At 40.7% G+C, this 18650-nt stretch overlaps 1 protein-coding gene across 3 annotated transcripts in view; it reads left to right on the forward strand.

Moving 5' to 3' along the window:
- The window catches only part of PRKG1 (protein kinase cGMP-dependent 1), a 533418-nt gene that overhangs the window by 271498 nt on the left and 243270 nt on the right, over positions 1 to 18650 (forward strand). The gene's annotated exons all lie outside the window — the stretch shown is intronic.

Genomic DNA, 18650 nt, shown 5'->3' on the forward strand with positions numbered 1-18650 from the left:
GATTTGCAAAGGAATCAGGGGAGGAGGAAGTTGTTGCAGTGCGACATGCTGTAGAAGTGCTGCCAGTGAGGTTATGGGGAACGTTTTATGGAGTCTGCTCTAGTAACTTAGTCCAGGATTCACGTACCAAAGCTTTTGAGGCTGCCTAAGGAGAAGGGTTGATGGCTCTCATTACCTAGCATGTATGTAGCCCACTCCAGTCCCATGAACTGCTTTACTCTCAACTTTCCCATCTGACTCGTTGACTTTTCATTGCACATCCAGTGCAGTCTTCCCATGCTACAGACAAAACAGGTACTAATCTTGCAATTTATTTTGAATTTTGAAAATAACAATTCATCCAAACGAAATAGCAAAGTTGATTGTCCATAGGATAATCCAGGTCAGAAAGGCCTCAGGAGGTGTCTGGTCCAAGCTCCTCAAAGAAGGGCAGCTCTGGAGTCGAGCCAGGCTGCTCAGGACTTCATCCAGTTGGGTCCTGGGAACACCTGGGGTTGGAGCACAGTCTCTATGGCAACCTGCTGCACTTTTTTCCACCCAAAAAAGCTTTATTTCCTCACCTAGAAGACAGTCTGGCCATACCTCTGTAACTCTTTTTGGGTTATTGATAGAGCTGGGACACTTTGAGAGAGACTGAATTTGAGAGGACTGACCTGCAGCAGCTTTATCATAAGGACAGCTTAAAAAAGTGCCCTGGGAATCTCTCAACAAGCTTTACCTGCTTTTATAATTATCTTGCCACACTTCAGCACTCATAAATTCAGATCTAAAAGCAAACGCTGTGTCAACACATTGGTCCTTATGGCCACTTAAGGAGATGGAGAATAAGGATGAAGAAAGAGAGGTTGTGATGGACAGGGCTGGGTTTGTGTTTTTCTTTTTGGTAGCAGGAGTTTTGTCCTGAGATTTACTTCATTTCTCCCATAGTTGAGAAGATGCACTTTTTAATAATTCCAGCATCCCGTTCAGTGGTCTGTCCCCCAAGGAACGGCTTTCCATGATACACGGTTGCTATCCTATTGTAGACCTGTACCAAAAACCATCATGGGACTGATGTTGTGTATAAACCTCTTGACCTGCAGCTGCTGTTTAATGTAGTTTTAGCATTCTGAACAGAAAGAGAAGGTCAGTCTGAATGCAACGCCTTCTCCAGTTGGGATGTTTCATTAGGTTCACGTAATAATTCCTTCTGCACGAGTGGAAGTGGAAAATAGTAAATTTTCTTTGCAGTAGGAAAAACTTACAAATTTGCCAGTGCATTGAGTTGCTGAACAGATAGTTTTGTAATTAATATCACAGAAGAAATTTCTACTCTGTTTCATTCACTTTAGGCAAAGATTCTCAAAACATGCTGTTGTTCTGCATGTTCAAGATACTTTACAACTCTCTTAAAGCTCCATTTGGAGGTTAAGACATCTTTCTATTTTAAACCAAACTGCACTTAATATGCATGTCTTGGCATGAATGTAAATAAGGGACAAGCAAAACATAACCTGTTTCTCCCTTGCTGGCAGTACAGCTGTCTATTCCTCTTCCAAGCTCTTCAGCCCAAGCCTGAAGCTCTTTGCATAGCTCTGCATTAGCCTGTGTCCTCCATCGCTGAAGAAAGCAAAGGGATGTTGTTCTCAGAAGCAAGTAATGTGCCCAGTACCGCAAAGTAAAAAATAAATGAATCCACACAGAACTCATGGCAATCAGGATAAAATGCTTATAAGCCATTATATTCCCCACCAGATGAGATAGATCATGTTGCTCTTGACCAGAAATTACTAGTTTTAATGCAAATATTAGCATTGAAGTTTGAAGCTCAGGCTTTACCGTTTCATTTGTTGTGGTTTGAGCCTGGTTGGCAGCCAACCACAATGCAGCATCTCTCTCTCCCTTCCCCTCCGGCAATGAGAAGGGACAGAGAGCCAGGCTTGGGGTTTGAGATAGGACTGGGATGGGGGAAAATCCCCCTTTATGATCATGAGCAAAAGGCAGACTCGTTAGGGGAAGAAAAAAAAGAACATACATTTATTACAGACACTAACAACACATAACAGAGTAGGACAGTGAGAAGCATTGCTACATCTTGAGAACACCTTCCCCTCACCCCTCCCTTCTTCACGGGCTCAGCTCTGCTCCCGATATCTCTACCTCCTCCCCCAGTGGCGCAGGGGCAGGGAATGGGGGGTGCAGTCAGTGCTGCTGCTTCTGCCATCTGCGGTGGGGGGAGCTTCTGAAACTTCTTCCCCCTGCTCCATCGTGGTCCCCCTCTCACAGCAGACAGTCCTCCACAAACTTTCTCCAACATGAGTTCCTCCCATGGGCCACAGCGTTCCCCACACTGCTCCGTCATGGGTCACTAACTTCCTCCGACTGGATTCCCTCCCACGGCTGCAGCCCTTCCCGAGCTGCTCCGGCGTGGGACTCCCCCGCATGCTGCAATCCTCCCAGTGCTGAATTACAGCAGTGGGGCTGCCTTTTCCCATGAGACCCCGGCCTTCTTCGGGCACAGCACCTTGATCATGCAAACAGAAGCCAAAGGCCATATATCAATGTCTGCTCCACCATAGATCTCCATGGGTGGTGGGGGGGGCCGCCCTGCCGTGTCCCCACAGGATACAGGGGGGTCTCTGCTCCGGCACACCTCCCCCCTCCTTTATTCCTCCATTCCTCCACTGACCTTGGTGTTCATGCAGCTGCAGCAACTCCTCCTCACCAGTCCCACTGCCCGTCACCACGTCCCTTCTTAAATACGTTATCACAGAGGCGCAGCTGATGGGCTCAGTTTTTGTGCAGAGGTGGAGCTGGCTGGGAGCTGGGGGAGCTTCGAGAAGCTTCTCACAGGGGGCCGCCCCGATAGCCCCCTCCCCTGCCACCAAAAAACTCCACCACTCACTCAACCCAGGACACATTATAGACCTTTTTTGATTTATTATTTTGTTAAATTCATCTTGGAAGTCATGTACAGCACAGTGAATATATTCTATTAAACGTTATTTGAAAGGTATCATAAAGCGTTGCTTTACTGGTAACCTCGGGGTAGTAGAAGTGATGCAGAGCTCTTGCTGCTGGCTGGCCGCAGGTGAGATTAGCTCTGGGCTGATAGAGAAAAGCAATAGTTTATGGTGTTCCCAAGGGGATCTGAATAGCCTTGGTCTCAGATGTTAGATAAAACAGGATCCAGACACTTAAAAACATCTTGCCATATAAATTTTTTATATATGTATTTGTGTAATTTAAAGACTTCTTGATCCGCCATCTTCAGAAGCAACTTCTGAATCATATAAAGACACAGTGCCTGGAAAGAGAGTGGCAGTAAGGTTGTAACAGATAATACTTTTTCCAATTGCAAGGATGCAGGCAAGCATAGGTAAAGCGGTGAACCAGCATCTGCTAATGGTGTCATTACAAAGAATGTACTAAAATACTTAATTTCGAAGAAAAATACTTCCTCCTATGTTGTAGGTGACAATGAGCTGCAGAGAGGTAGGGCGAGGGGCATCAACACGTGCATTTATTTTCCAGCTTAAGGAACAGTAATGCTAAACTGCACTTCAGAGGGAATATTTGTAGAAGTCCTTCCTGGATCTTATCTTTTCTTTTTTTTTTTTTCTTTTTTTTTTTTTTTTCCCCCAAAGTCACTATTTGGAAGCGGGAAAGAAAAATAAATTTTTTAAATGGAAATTGAGGATGTATGCGTCCAGGATATGTATGAATATTCTGTGTAACCGCCACATAGTGCAAGCTGGTCCAGAAGCAAAACTAAGTATATAGGAGTCTTTGATATATACATATTCTGCTACTGGGATAATTACTGAGAAATTACTGGTCAAAGGCCTCCTAGAGAACTGAACTTACCAAACATGTGGTTTGTTCTTTACAGTAGTATAAACCAGTTCAACAAGAATAGCAAGAGAAAGGTCAGTGAGAGTTTTCTGGTGTAGGGAAATGTGAACGATAAAATAATGTTTTTGATGCCTTCATGTGAGAAGGGATGTCTCTGTGACAGGAGTTTTGGAGAATTGATACTTGAACATTAAACACATTTCTCTCTCATCAAAGATTGCACCCTGTAATCAAAGAACAGTGACTATAGAACCTTGAATTAAGAAAGGTTTACCAAAAGAAATGATGTAGTAACTCGTAGTAGTAGCCTGAGATCAAAAGTGTTCAAAGCTTTAGAAGAAATTTTAGTGGAAATACTCATTGAAAATGTGGCGTTAAATACAGCTGAGTATCATGGCAGCTTCCTTTGAGAAGGTTGCCCATCCTGCCATTGAAGGGAGGTGGCAAATCCCACCCGCCGGATCTGGAAGGTGGGGATTATTTATTGCTATGAATTTTGAAAACCAAAGGCCCTTCCCAGGCTGATGGAAACAGATGCTTGTCAACATCTACACTTTGTGCTAGCGGTTGTCAGCAGATGCTCATTTTTCCCCCACAGTGGTTAATTTTAATCTAAACCATATAAAAACTTGAATGTAAAGCATTGCTAGGTAGCATTAATTATTTAAAATTATAGATGTCAGATTTCCAGTTACAGTTACTTGCAACTCCCTGGTGATTCTGGAGTCATCATTGCTGAAAAACAACCCATATTACATTTAATAATTCAATACCATCTACTTTGGAGCTTTTATATCAACTGTTAGAGTGACATTTAATGCTCATTAGAAGGTTGTTGTGTTTTCTTAATACTATATTATGCCAAGACTTCTGTACAGGAGCATGTTGATTTTAATTGCATTTAGCTTTGGTTGCAAAAAAAAGTAAATGAATCACTAAGAAAGGGTCACATTTTTAATTTGAGATCAAGCTGTTTTTCTTTTAAAAATAAATATTTTATTTGATTTTTTTTTCTATGTATTATATGTTATAAACCAGAAATAATGGAAGTTAAAAATGAAGGTAAATTTGAACAGTCTTTAAATATTTTCAAAGATTTCAAAATTAAACTTTTTTACTTAGTTTTTTCAAATACTAGAATTTACTGTAGAGAAATAAAAGTAAGTCTTATCCACCTCTAATGCGTTTGTATTACAATGATATTGTATATTCCTCATGGAGATGAAACCCTAGTGAAGGAAGATTCCTTGACTATTCCAGAAGTAGTGAAAGCATCCTATATTTCTGGTCCAATGTTAAAATAGCTGACTTTTTTCTTTAATGACATAACAAGAATCTTATAGAGCTCTGTTCTGATGCCAAAAAGATAACAAATCCCATACAGTACGTACAGGAAATAATTCCTATTGTTTTCTGTATGACTTTTTTCCATTGCCCTTCTCCCTCACTCTGTTTGGAAGATCTAGCTCTTCCAAATAAATTGGATTTGTCCACATTGTTCCCATGCTAATCGTTCTTCTGGCCTCTGAAAGAGTCTTGAAAGCCTGTTGACAACTCCTCATAAATTATGAAAGCAAAGAGACTGGCCTGATGTACTTTAGGCTGAGAGACTGTAAAAGGCAAATGCTATGTCCATAGCTTTTAGATATGCCAGAGCATTACTTGAACCCCCAAAACAGTTTTTATTAATCTGAGCACTCAGCTGGGAAGCTCCTTGCCAGCCAGCCCTATTAGTTCTTTTCCATATCAATAGGTTGAATTCAGTTCTGCCAACTGTATCATTTCCCCAAAAAATCTTTGGTGGGAGCGTTTTTTTATGAGGTCTCCGAAATGATCAGGGTGCTCCCTGATGCTCAATGTTGTGGTTGCGTATAACACATATACAGAAGGGTTGGGCATATACCAGACTTGATCTGCTTTAAATTGGTTTTGCTTGCAATACTTGTATTTGTTAGGGACTCTCTAACATATAACACTTCATTTTCTGTTAATTTGAGCTAGGACCTCAAATACTCTTTATATTGGTGGAAGATGATGACCTTTAGAGGAACGAACTAAATTGCCCTGCTGTTAGCAAGTGGGATAAATCTCCCATCTTTGTGAAGTAATTTTTTTTCACCTGGGTGTCTTATGGTGAAGATTCAGACCACACTGAAGTTCACGGACTGTGAATTAGATATTTTTAGACCAGATTAGTTGATTCCTGTTCCAGTCTTGCTGCGGTGGCCATACTGGGACATCGCTGTGGTGTTGACTATGCAGTGATCAAATGGCCATCTCGGGTGTTTGGAAATGAACAGCCAAGAGTTTGAAGGGTCTTTCCCAAGCACAAACCCCCCATCTTCTATTGGTTATTGGAAAATCTAGTAGCACTGCCTTTCCAAACAGAGGTGTGAAGGAGAAGGTGCAGATAAGCCACATGTGGTTATGCTGAATCCCAAATACGAGCTGCTTCTGCCATCCAGATCCTGGAGGTTTTGGTATGGCTTAAAAATTCCCTTTCCTAACCCACTCTTCTTCTCCACCTGCAAAGGTGCCTCTTCAAATCAGTGCCAAACCTTTCCTGAACCCAGCCTAACCATGCTGGCTCCAGGACAAAATTGGGTTGATACTAAGGGTGAAGTAAGCCCAGCTGTTACTAGTTGGGAATTTAAATAATTTTTGAAATTATTTTGCTGGGAAGAGCAGCCCAGGGCAGTTTATTGTAACAGAAAGGATTTTGTGGTACACAGTATGTGGTGCAAGACCAAGGGGTGGGTATCTTCTTGCACGTCTGTCACAGTCCTGTGTTTGTCTCCACGTCATGGCATTTTCCCCAAATCCAAGGCAAAGATGCCCTGAGAGCTCTGAGCATATTAGCATCAAATGAAGTATTTTGACATTTTATATCCCAGTATATTAATGGTGTTAGAATGCAGATGAGCAATGTAGGAAGTGCATAATTCTATGATTTCTTTTATCTCCAGCAAAGTGTTTCTACTTTAGAATTTATTGCATTATATGTTTTCCTTTAGACTTATCAACTAAAAAAATCACAGCTTGCGGTGAGCATATATCCAGGCAGCAAGCACTCGTGTCAGAGGAGGGTGGTGTAACTGGGAAACCCCTTCAGAACTGGGAGCACTGACTCCCAGCAACCTTCTGCAAACTCAGTCCTTCTGCGGAGGGAGATCCAGGAGGGGTCTCTGGTCTGGTAGCTGCTGGGAACCTGCCTAGCAAAGGCAAAGATGGCTAAACAAGTGAAGACTTGACTGATGGAGGTTTGCAGAGGAGAGATAAGGAGAGAATTATTTTGTTGAAGGCGGAATGGATTAATGCTATCCAAAGGGAATAAAGGAAAGAAGAACGTCGATTTATTACCGCCTGCCAGTTTCCCACTCCTAGGGTGCGCACCGAGCTGGATGCTCATGGCGTGTTTTCAGTGCAGTGTTAATTAGGGATCCCTTTGCACCCCTTCTTCCAGCACCCATGTGTTTGAGCTGGACCATGACAGAGGACACCATCTGCTTTCTAACCCCAGCCACAGGGCTCTGTGAATCTCTTGGATCTGCCAAAAAGCCACCAAAAATGAGGCGGCAATGCCTGTAAATGCACCCAGGCAAGCATTAGACATGCTGGGGCAGCGCTAGCTCCTCCGGGACTGAGAGGAAACTTCCAATAAGTACAACTTGGGTTGTGCAGCAGTTGTACCTCTGATTTATTTCTATTTTTAGATATGTTGTTAGCAGGCAGGCAAAAGTGCTGATGCAAAAATTAAGTCAAAATAGTCTGGTGGTTTTTTTTTTTTTTTTTTTTTTCCTTAGAAAAGATTGTGTGTACTTCTGTATGTCAGTATATGTATACTATGTCTGGGGTTTAATGAATGATTTCATCCCATATGGTCTAGAAATCTAGAAATTCCATATTAATTTAAATGCTTTGGGGTAGGAAGATCCTTATTTGACGAAAAACTGAAAATAAAGAACTAAGACAAGAGAAACTGTTCAGTGTTGACATTAGTACAAATACAGCTAAATTGTATTTACCTTATGTCCTTTCAGGGATTTGTCGTGGTTTAGGCCTGGTTGGCAGCCAACCACCACGCAGCCACTCTCTCTCCCTTCCCCTCCAGCAATGAGAAGGGACAGAGAGCCAGGCTTGGGGTTCGAGATAGGACTGGGATGGGGGAAAAATTCCCCTTTATGATCACGAGCAAAAGGCAGACTCGTTAGGGGAGGAAAAAAAAGAACATACATTTATTACAGACACTAACAACACATAACAGAGTAGGACAGTGAGAAGCATTGCCACATCTTGAGAACACCTTCCCCCCACCCCTCCCTTCTTCCCGGGCTCAGCTCTGCTCCCGATATCTCTACCTCCTCCCCCAGTGGCGCAGGGGCAGGGAATGGGGGGTGCAGTCAGTGCTGCTGCTTCTGCCATCTGCGGTGGGGGGAGCTGCTGGAACTTCTTCCCCCTGCTCCATTGTGGTCCCCCTCTCACAGGAGACAGTCCTCCACAAACTTTCTCCAACATGAGTTCCTCCCATGGGCCACAGCGTTCCCCACACTGCTCCGTCATGGGTCACTAACTTCCTCCGACTGGATTCCCTCCCACGGCTGCAGCCCTTCCCGAGCTGCTCCGGCGTGGGACTCCCCCGCATGCTGCAATCCTCCCAGCGCTGAATTACAGCAGCGGGGCTGCCTTTTCCCATGAGACCCCGGCCTTCTTCGGGCACAGAACCTTGATCAGGCAAACAGAAGCCAAAGGCCATATATCAATGTCTGCTCCACCGTAGATCTCCATGGGTGGCGGGGGGGGCCGCCCTGCCGTCTCCCCACAGGATACAGGGGGGTCTCTGCTCCGGCACACCTCCCCCCTCCTTTCTTCCTCCGTTCCTCCACTGACCTTGGTGTTCACACAGCTGCAGCAACTCCTCCTCACAAGTCCCACTGCCCATCACCACGTCCCTTCTTAAATACGTTATCGCAGAGGCGCAGCCAATTGGCTCAATTTCCCAAACAGAAGTGGAGCTGGCTGGGAGCTGGGGGAGCTTTGAGAAGCTTCTCACAGGGGGCCGCCCCGATAGCTCCCTCCCCTGCCACCAAAAAACTCCACCACTCACTCAACTCAGGACAGATTTATGCATTTATAGTTTACAAGAAAGATTGTGACTAATATGGAATCTTGAAAAATGTATTATTTTTCAATGCAGAATTTTAATGAATCAACTTAGGTTAGTGCAGCAAGTTTCTAAAGCCTTGATAACTGCAACTTTTCCAAGTAGTTAATACTTTTTAAATGTCTTCCACTGCATTTGTGTGTGCTTTAACTCATAAACCGTCGTGTCTCAGACCCACTGGTGATCCCTGCTACCTCTGAACTACCTGGTGCTGTCATAGCCAGAGGGATACAGCTCCGCAGAGCCCGTGCTGTGAAGCAAAAGCCATGACAGAGATTTCAATCCAAGGTGGAGGTTATGTTCAGTATGTCTTTTGCATTACAGTTGCATTAGCATAATCATTTCAATATCTTTTACCTCCACGTCTAAGTGAGCATTAGTAACGCAACATTTCTGCTTCGTTGCTTCCCCTCTTGCTCCTCTGCAAGTAAAACAGTGGTGGTGCTGTCTTTTAGAGGATGATAATGGAGCTCATTAGATGGCAAATAGAAGTCATTTGGGCAGATAATGCCCGGGGTTGCATACAAAAATGTTCAGAATAAAAATCTCTTTTGCTAATTCTCACTATTGTGGATTTACTCTTCTCTGGCACATGTGTTCTCATTCATTTGACATTTGTTAAAATGATAGAATAAGCCGGGGCTGTATTTTCTTAACTTGATTCCTCTGCACATCTATCTGTATAAATACATATTTTAAAAAATCCCAGCGTATAAACATTTTTACATGAACAGCTATATCCAGGCCATTTTGTCTCAGAAAAATACTGGGGTGAATGTGTATTTTCTCATACTCCCATGTTTTCAGATATTGGCACAAGGGAGTTCTCTTGTTTTCACAGAGCTGCCATTATCACATCAGAAATGAATCACCACATAAGAAAAGAAAACCTTCAGATATACTTCTATAATCAAAGTTGATTAATACATTTTTGTCTTAAAACAATGTTGTAATGAAACAATGTCCTAGATAAAGCCTCGGCCTTGTAATTATTTCTAAATTATCGATGTAAAATGGGATTTGGTAAGATAAATCAGACTAAAATCGTAAACTTTTCATGTTTGAAAATAGAAACTGTCAGGATTATTCCCAGGCAATTTCCCTTTAGCAAATCTTGCCTGCAGCTGTGTCGAACCCTATAGAATGGTTTTGTCCTCTTTTCCTAGGATTGTTCACCACTGCAGCCTAAACCACGTGTGTTCAACTCAACAGGGCGAGATGCTTTAATGGTGAAAGAAGTAGGAGAACATCTCAGCAACGCTGTAATGAATCAGACTTCTGGGCAAGGGAATCCAGTAATTTCAGTGGCCACATGTCTGAGCTATTTTTAGAAGACAGCAAATCCTTCAGGCTCCTGTTGAATATCAAAATGCCATAATTCCCTGAAATAGTTTCACTTGAAACTACAGCAGTACAGCGGTATCTTTCTTTCAGATAGTCTCTCCATTATCTTGTTACATTGGTTTGGTATAAAACTTCTATTCAAACAACATTTTACAAATTTTACTGTTGATTTGTTGAAACCCCATAACCCAGTTTTTGAGCATCCCACTGGCTTTAGGCTACCGGACTCCCAAATACTCTAAGATGGGGAGCATAAATTTGCATAGACTGTGAGATTTTTTTGTGTGTGTATACACTTTGGAGAATCGCTTGGTTTTATTAGTTACCCTTCTCTACGATTCTTTGAGATTGTCTCCTGGAGAATTTTGTTGTCGCTCATGAATAATAGGAGAATTCATTAAGGAAAAGCAGTATACACTTCTGGCATCCTTTAGAAATGCTTATCTGAAAACCAGAGTAATAACAGGCATCTTGAGGAGCAGAAAGGGAAACTTAAGTTTCACTTGGTGATGTCCTCCAGTAATACACTTCACTGTGATTTTTCCTATCTGAAACTGCAGAGCAGATTATATCTGATGTTTGTTTATTAAGGTGATGATCAGAGCTGCTCTGCTGAGAAAGATTGAATGGAGTCCTCAACTGCTGCCCCTTGCTGATGGGACTAGTATCTTTATCATAAAAATTAAGCTATTGACCTTGTGGGGAGAGGTGCCAAATAATATGCAAAGGCACCAGGCTGTAACCTGTAATAAATATCATTTCCTGCCATCACTCAGGCTTTTTTTCTGCTCTGTTAAGAAGAATTCTTATTTCAATCAGTGTTGTCTTTTGATTTAAAAAGAGAAATAAACTTTTGGCTAAACCTAAATTAGAAACTTAAATTCTCAAATTCTGCTTCTAGATCATGTTGACCTTTTTCTCAGAAGACCCAGAGTCTGTGGATTCAGTGACTGTGTTTGGATTTTGGTTTTGGGTATGCCGTTGCTCTCAGCATTTCCCCTCCAAAATGGGCTGAGCCAACCCATGAGTCTTGCAATGCACTCTTGAACTCTGTGGGAAAGGGTGGGCAATTTATTCCATCATAAACCTAGGGGAATAACATCTATATTTTTTAAAAAGGAGGTAAGATAGGGCTGAGAAGCAACAAATTTATATGTAAAGGCTATGTGTGTTGCCAAATCATGGACTAGCAAAACAGTCCAGGGTAGAAGGGGCCTCAAAAAATTATCTGGTTCATCCTTTCATGGGAGAGGGAGCTTGAGTGAACTTATTTCACACCAGGTCCAGTCGCATCTTGAAAACCTTTAGTGTTGGGGACTCTACCACATCCCTGGGGAGCTTGTGCCAATTAATGTTTGTTCTCACTGTAAAAAAGGTTTCTTAGGTCTTGATGAAACCTCTCCTGGTGCAACTTGTGCCATTTCCCCACGTGTTCTCCATGTGGCTCCTTGTGAAGAGACAGCCTCTGTCATCTTTGTAGCCATCTAAGTTCTGCCTCTGTCATCTTTGTAACCATCTAAGTTCTGTCTTACTGAGGTTCCCCTGAGCATTCTCCATGGAAAAGAGACCTAATTCCTTCAGCCTTGCCTCACAGGACAGGTTCTCCAACCCTTTGATCATCTTCAAGGCCCTCCATTGGGCCCTCTCTAGTCTGTCCTTTTCTTTCTTGACTTGTGGGTACTGGAATTGGGCACAGTACTCCAGGGGCAGCCTGACAAGTGATGAGTAGAGTGGGATGATCACACCTTGTGTCTCTGATAGTAATGTCCCTGCAGATGCAGCCCAGGATCTGATCTGCTTTCATTGCTGCGGCAGCACATTGCTGACTTGTGTTCAGGTTGTTGTCCACCAGGCCCCTAGATCCCTCCCAGCAAGGCTGCTCCCCAGCCACACAGAACCCAGCCTGTACTGGACTCTTGGGTTATGTCATCCCAGGTTGAGGACTTTGCACTTGGCTTTGTTAAATTTCATACAGTTCTTGCTATCCCGTACTTCTAGCCTGCCCAGGTGTCTCTGTAAGATGGCTTCCCCTTCTGATGTGTCCACCTCACCGTCCAGTTTAGTGTAATCAACAAACTTGGTGAGGGTGCTTTCAGTCCCATCATCCAGACCATTTATGAAGATGTTGAACAGAGTGGGGCTCAGGATCAACCCTTGGAGGACCACAAAGATCACTAAAGTCCAAATACCACTCTAACAAGCTTCTGATGTCCATAGATTGACTCTTACTCTTGAAGGTTTGGTGTTGGGCTGTCATGTTTCCATGGCTCATTTGTGCCATCTTTGGGAAAAGTCCACAAAAGGATCAGTACAGAATGGGCCTTCATTGAGTTTTTCTCAAATGCATTCTTTGGAAGAAAGAAATGCCCTAAAGAGAAGGTTTTGGAGTCCTTGGTGGTTGCCAGGGGCAGGGAAACATGGGCACAGTGCTAAACGGATGGCGGAATCAAGCTGTGAGACCGAGTCCTCTGCATTGCCTCAGGGTGGGGAAATGTCGCTCCAATAACTTCTATGCCCTAAATATTATGCATCTTTTGTTACCATGAGACAGATCTGATTGCTTTCTATTCCACATCAGGAGGAGATATGGATTTGATGTGTCAAACTGCATTTGACTTCCATCAGAGGATCCCCATGAAAGTCTCAATGCAACTCAGTACCTGCTATTTGCACAGTAGTTTTGTTTTGTTTTGTTTTGTTTTTTTTTAAATACTTTGGGAACCACAGACTTGAAAGACTCCCAGAGAAACATCAGTGGGTGAGACGTTAATCTCGGACAACTAAGCCAAAGCTTTGAGAAATTGAATCATTGACCTGGAAAACAGGCTCAGATTAGGAAATGTCAAGTTGGTATGATATCCTAAAAGCAAAGGGATAAGAAAATTGAGATATTTGGTGGTAGCACAAACAAAATGGAAAGGGATTAGTTTGGTCTCCTTTTGATGTGTGCTGTCAGTGCAACATCAGAAGATATGGGATGGGCATTGCTTGAATGCGATGTGGGGTGAAGAGCAGATATTTTTTGTGTTCATAGATGGCCTGGGAATTGATATACAGAAGGGTGCTCAAAAATCTATTTATGATCTGTACAAGTCACATGAAGGGGACAGTGACGAACAAAATCATTATCTTGAGTCAGGAAAATGTGAGTCATGAATATTTTGCATGGATGAATTTTTGAGTTGCTCTTACAGGGTTATACAGCTCAGTGTGACCTATTCTTTTATGCTGTGGCAAATGAGACATTTGGTATTAGAGTGATCAGGTCATCGGGAATTAATGAGGAAAACAATTTTGCATACTCTGTAGGCATTCATTTAATAAAAAAAACTTAAACAGAATTGAAATATATACACAGGACTAGAGAAAAGGGTGATACAGAATGAAAAATAAAATATATTTAACAATGTGTAAAAATTCATTCATACAGTTTTGGTCATACCTTCAAATGCATAATAGGGGAAAACATAAAAAATTAATTACTTTGTATTTCCTGATTTGTTTGGCTATTAAACACAAATCTCTTCTTTAAAATGAACACAAGAGTCCTATATATTGTATTTTTTTATTATTATTCCTATTATATAATAAATTGTTTCTGTTGCTGTGATGTTACCTACAGATTTGAATTAAGCTCTGTGCATGTTATGTTCAGAAATTGTCCCTTGGATAGTTCACAGTCAAGGATTTAGCACATTATGGACCAATTTTAGAAACAAGACACAAAGTTTAATAGTCATAGTTGGTTTTGTTTTGGTTTGTTTTTTTTTTTTTTTTTTTTTAATTACTGGTAACATAGCCTTGGTCAGTCCCAGATATAGAGGCTTCTTTGTTATGTCTAAGAAGTGTTTCACCAGAGGAGATAATATCTTGTCTGGATTTGCTTTAAATGCCAAAGCACAAGGCTGGACCTGCACTCAGACTACATTTTTATAAGCCATGAAGTGAAGATTTGACAGAGCCCATGTTTGTTTCAATCTTTGCAATTGCCTTTTTTTTTAGAAAGTATGCCAGGGTGGGGTAGGCAGTTCTGAGGTTTGAATGGGCTGATTAAGTGAGTAGGTACAGTACAAATTTATTGAGAGTGGTTTAGGCTCTAGGTGGAGCATGTGATCAGATTTAAAGGAGTCTGTGGTGCAATTGGATTACCAGTTCCATTTAAACTAATAAAATCAGGAAAGTCCAGAATTAAGGTGATGATTGAAATTGGTGGGTTTGCCTTAACAGGAGGATATGAGCCCTGAGTTGGTTTATTTTTGGGAGTTTAGCAAAATGCCGATATTTCAACATCTATACACACACACTGAATATATATTCATACTTATATATAAATATATATGCTTTATATTATATTTATATAAATACATAGAAGTCTATATATAGAAATAAAATATTTATATATGTTACACAGCATATATATTTCAGCATACATATATAAAACATATATTTAATTCTCTTGAGTGATGCTTGTGGAAATCTGCTGGCTCTGCCAGTTTAATAGCTGAGCAGGAGGACATCTAGCCTGGAGTACAGCTCTTAGTAGTGCAAACATTGGGAAATACTTGAGTAAAATGAATCTCAAAAGATAACTGAAGTCCTTAGTTGGATTTAGTCCCTAAAGTACTCTCAATGTGTCAAGAAATATCCTTCTGGCATAATTGCAATCCCTGAGATGCACATCAGTTTATCTCACCTGTTGGCAACAAAAGAAGTTTCCTCTTTTTCTTCCTCTTTTCTTCTCAGTAATAGACATTTTAATAGACAATCTACCCTCTCACTTAGAAAATGTTAATTGAGAATAACTCTACTGCAAGAGAGTTTATGAGCTGTGAGAAATTACAAACTAGTGAAATTAAGAAAAGTCAGATGAACCGCTTCACAAATATCGTATCTATTTCTATACGTGTGAAATGAGAATTTCTCTAGATGTGAATGAAGAGAAAATGTAGTGTACCAGTTATTAGTACATCTCATAATGTCATGCATATTTTAAGACTAAAAAGCAAGTAGTTATGTGAATACCAAAGGAGACTATTGTTTATAGTTAGAATAAGGTATTTGTGTTGTGATGCTGATCACCAACTGAAGCTTACATGTTCTCCTGTATGCTTATGACACATTCTTAGCCATTGTCCAGTCTTCTTATCTTTTAATTCCTCCATAAGGCAGTTGATAGCCTTTTATATGAATTGTAATCTCTCTCTGATCTTGTATCGTGGCAGATGAAATCTAAGATTTTATTCCTGGAAATATACAACATTTAAATCTAAAATACTGTTTGTGTAACCAGCCACCTTTCCTTCTCACCAATTAATGATTTTCTCAAAGTCTATATATTTTTTAAAACATACCCCCCCACACCCAAAGTTAAACAGCAGTTTTGTAATACCATACAGTTTTGACTCCAATGCAAGAACCATGATTATCTGGAACACCATCCATCACAAAAGAGATATATTACTCTGGTTTAAATGAAGGTAGATTTTGGTCCAGTATGTTGGGAATCCCTCACTTCATAGATGCCAGTGGGTGGGTTTGCTTGCTTTTTTTGCCAATGTAAAGCCCTGCTGGTACTTTGTATTTTCTAGATGTTCTGCATCCTCGTGACCTCTGTTGTTAACCTGATCTCACTCTTCAGTGAAAATACACTCAAGTAGGAAAAGAATTGCATCTATAGACCACAAATGTGAACATGAATTGCCTTTAATACTTCGTAAATCAAGTCTAAGGAAATTTGAACTCAATATTTCTTGGCCTTGGGAAAGTTTCCAATGAGGTTGGAAGTGTCAGGTATCTATCCAAATTATTAAAATTGGTACATATTATGTACCAGACACCAGGAAATAATACAATTAAGAAATACACTTTACATAAGACCGGAATGGGTCCATCCATCATCCATCCATCCATCCAACCATCCAGAAAGAGATTATTTACTTTGTTCGATGCTTCTGCCTTAATCCAGTGCCACACAAACAAAACTCTAAGCTCTTATAAAACAATTTAAATGGAAGCTAATTTAAACCCTCTGAAATGAAGCAATATAGTGTGTTGATGGGCAAACATGGCTAATTACTTTTCAATAAACACGAGCGAAATCATCATCTCTAGTGCAGAGATAATTTTAGTCACAGCATGTTGACAGCATCGTTGAGACCCCATTAACATTGACAGCAAAGGCTTGTGCAACGTCGGGTTCTTTCCTACCTAGGAGACCTCCTGCCTTGCTTAGGGGACTTTTGGCAAGGCAGGGCAAAGAGAAAGCAGAACTGAATGTAAATTAATTTCATTATTATTACCTTACTGCAATGTAATGAAGTATGAATATATGTTTTGGAAAGAGAGATGAGCTTTTAATGATAGAACTATGATGTAAACCATGTGCTATGCTCAGCAAATGTAGAATTTTTCTGAAGTTTTCAACAAGTTTGTGAATTATTACAGAATTCCAATCAGTTAAATATTTGCCTAAACTACTTGCCATTTTAAATGTCAGATCCTGTTGTTTTCTTTATCCGAAATTATACAGAGCTGAAAATCAAGCACTGGTATCTAATGAGAAGTTTAGGGTTCCTTCTTAAGACTGTAACTTTTTCCTTTAGAAAAGAGCTGAGCGCTAGCATTTTTGGTCATAAAATTAATCCTGTGCACATGCCCAACAAATAATATTCAAAATATTAACCATTCATGTTACAGTATCTTAAAACCTTCTGTATTAGTTTGCAATTGTGTTTATTTTTGCTGCAAGTAGCATTTCTGTCATGGAAGATTGTGCCAGCCTGTTGGATAGGCTATAGATCTTGCTACTCCAGGAAGGCTTGTGTTTTTTGTGTGTGTGTGTGTATGTACCATCCATGGATAGATATAAATATACACACACGGTCATAGTAAGACTTGTAATAACTTACCCTCACAACAAGAACTCCAGACTGACAGTGGCTGAATTCATTAGGGTTGAGGCTGAGCATCTTCTACCTCAGCTGACCTCAGAAAGCATTAAGAGATGTTCAGAACATCACAGGATTGTACCCTGGGTATGATCACTTTTTTCGAAGTTCTTTATTTGATTTACTTTATCAGACAAAGATTCTGGGAGGAATAAAACCTTTTAAAAATTGCTTTTTTTTTTTTTTTTTTTTTTTTTTTTCACCATGTCAAACATATTATAGTAAAAATCCTTACTTTTTAGACTACCATTGCAGAGTTTCTTCAGCAGCAAGTAACCGGAGTACAGGTTAAGTTTGGTTTTGATAAGCAGTGAAGTGTGGATTGCTTTATAAGTCATCAGTATTTCCCACATATGTGCAGACCAACATTTTTTTTTTTTTTTCAGTTTAACAAACTATTTCAGATGTGCCTGTATTTTGCCTTGAAATAAGAATAACCTTGAACATTTGCTAGATGGAGAATTAATATCTTGGATATTTGTGTGCTAATAATGAAGAATAAACAAGATACTGGAAGGCTGAATAGGTAATCAATACTATGACTTAATTACAATACTGAGGCTTGCTGAGATAATTTACATTCTTGGAAGATTGATAGAGAAGTATGCAGCTTTTTGAGAAGAGGTGATCCAAGGAAGGGCTGCCTTGTGAATTAAGGAGGTAGAGACTTTCCCAATATGAGAGCGCATGATATTTGGATAATAATAAAAAGATGCTGTCAACCACAGACTACTTAGAAAATCAAGAGAAGGGTGTTTGCTTGCTAGTAGTCAGTAAGGTCGGGGAATTTGTGTGTTATGTCTCAAGAGAGCAAAGCAAGGCAGAAGCATGAACAAAACCCCCACTTTCCCAAATTTACCTTGCTTATCAAAGAGGAGGACTGCGGTGAGAAAGCCTGAGCGGATGAGATTACGGGGTCTCTGGTATCCTGTACTTGAGCAAAAAGTCATATCAAATGCAGAAACAACCTTGAAGTTTCACTGATGAGTATGAGCATGAGCACCTTGGGGTAAATTGTAATTTGAGAATAACTGATGATGTCCTGGAGGTTTTGGACATAAAACCTGTGTCAGAAGCCATGGTAATTGGTCTAGTTGTAGCTGAGCTGTCTCTAAAATGCAATGTCATGTCCCATGGTTGTTTTCCTATGATTTCAGTGTTTTACAACTTTTCCTTTGATGAGAAAGGGAGAAAGTAAAGGTAATGCAGTCTGTACTAAGCACTAAACGCTTAAGATGTGGGATCTGCTAATGTTCTTGGCTCCCATTTTCAGAAGCACCAGACATTTTGAAACTGAAGCACCATTTAAAATAAATCAATGGGACTTTGGCTTCTTCTTTTATAATGAGCATTGGAAAATGAGA

This window comes from Tyto alba, unplaced genomic scaffold (genome assembly GCF_018691265.1).
Source record: "Tyto alba isolate M040663 unplaced genomic scaffold, T.alba_DEE_v4.0 Super-Scaffold_1, whole genome shotgun sequence".
NCBI classification, from domain to species: Eukaryota; Metazoa; Chordata; class Aves; order Strigiformes; family Tytonidae; genus Tyto; species Tyto alba.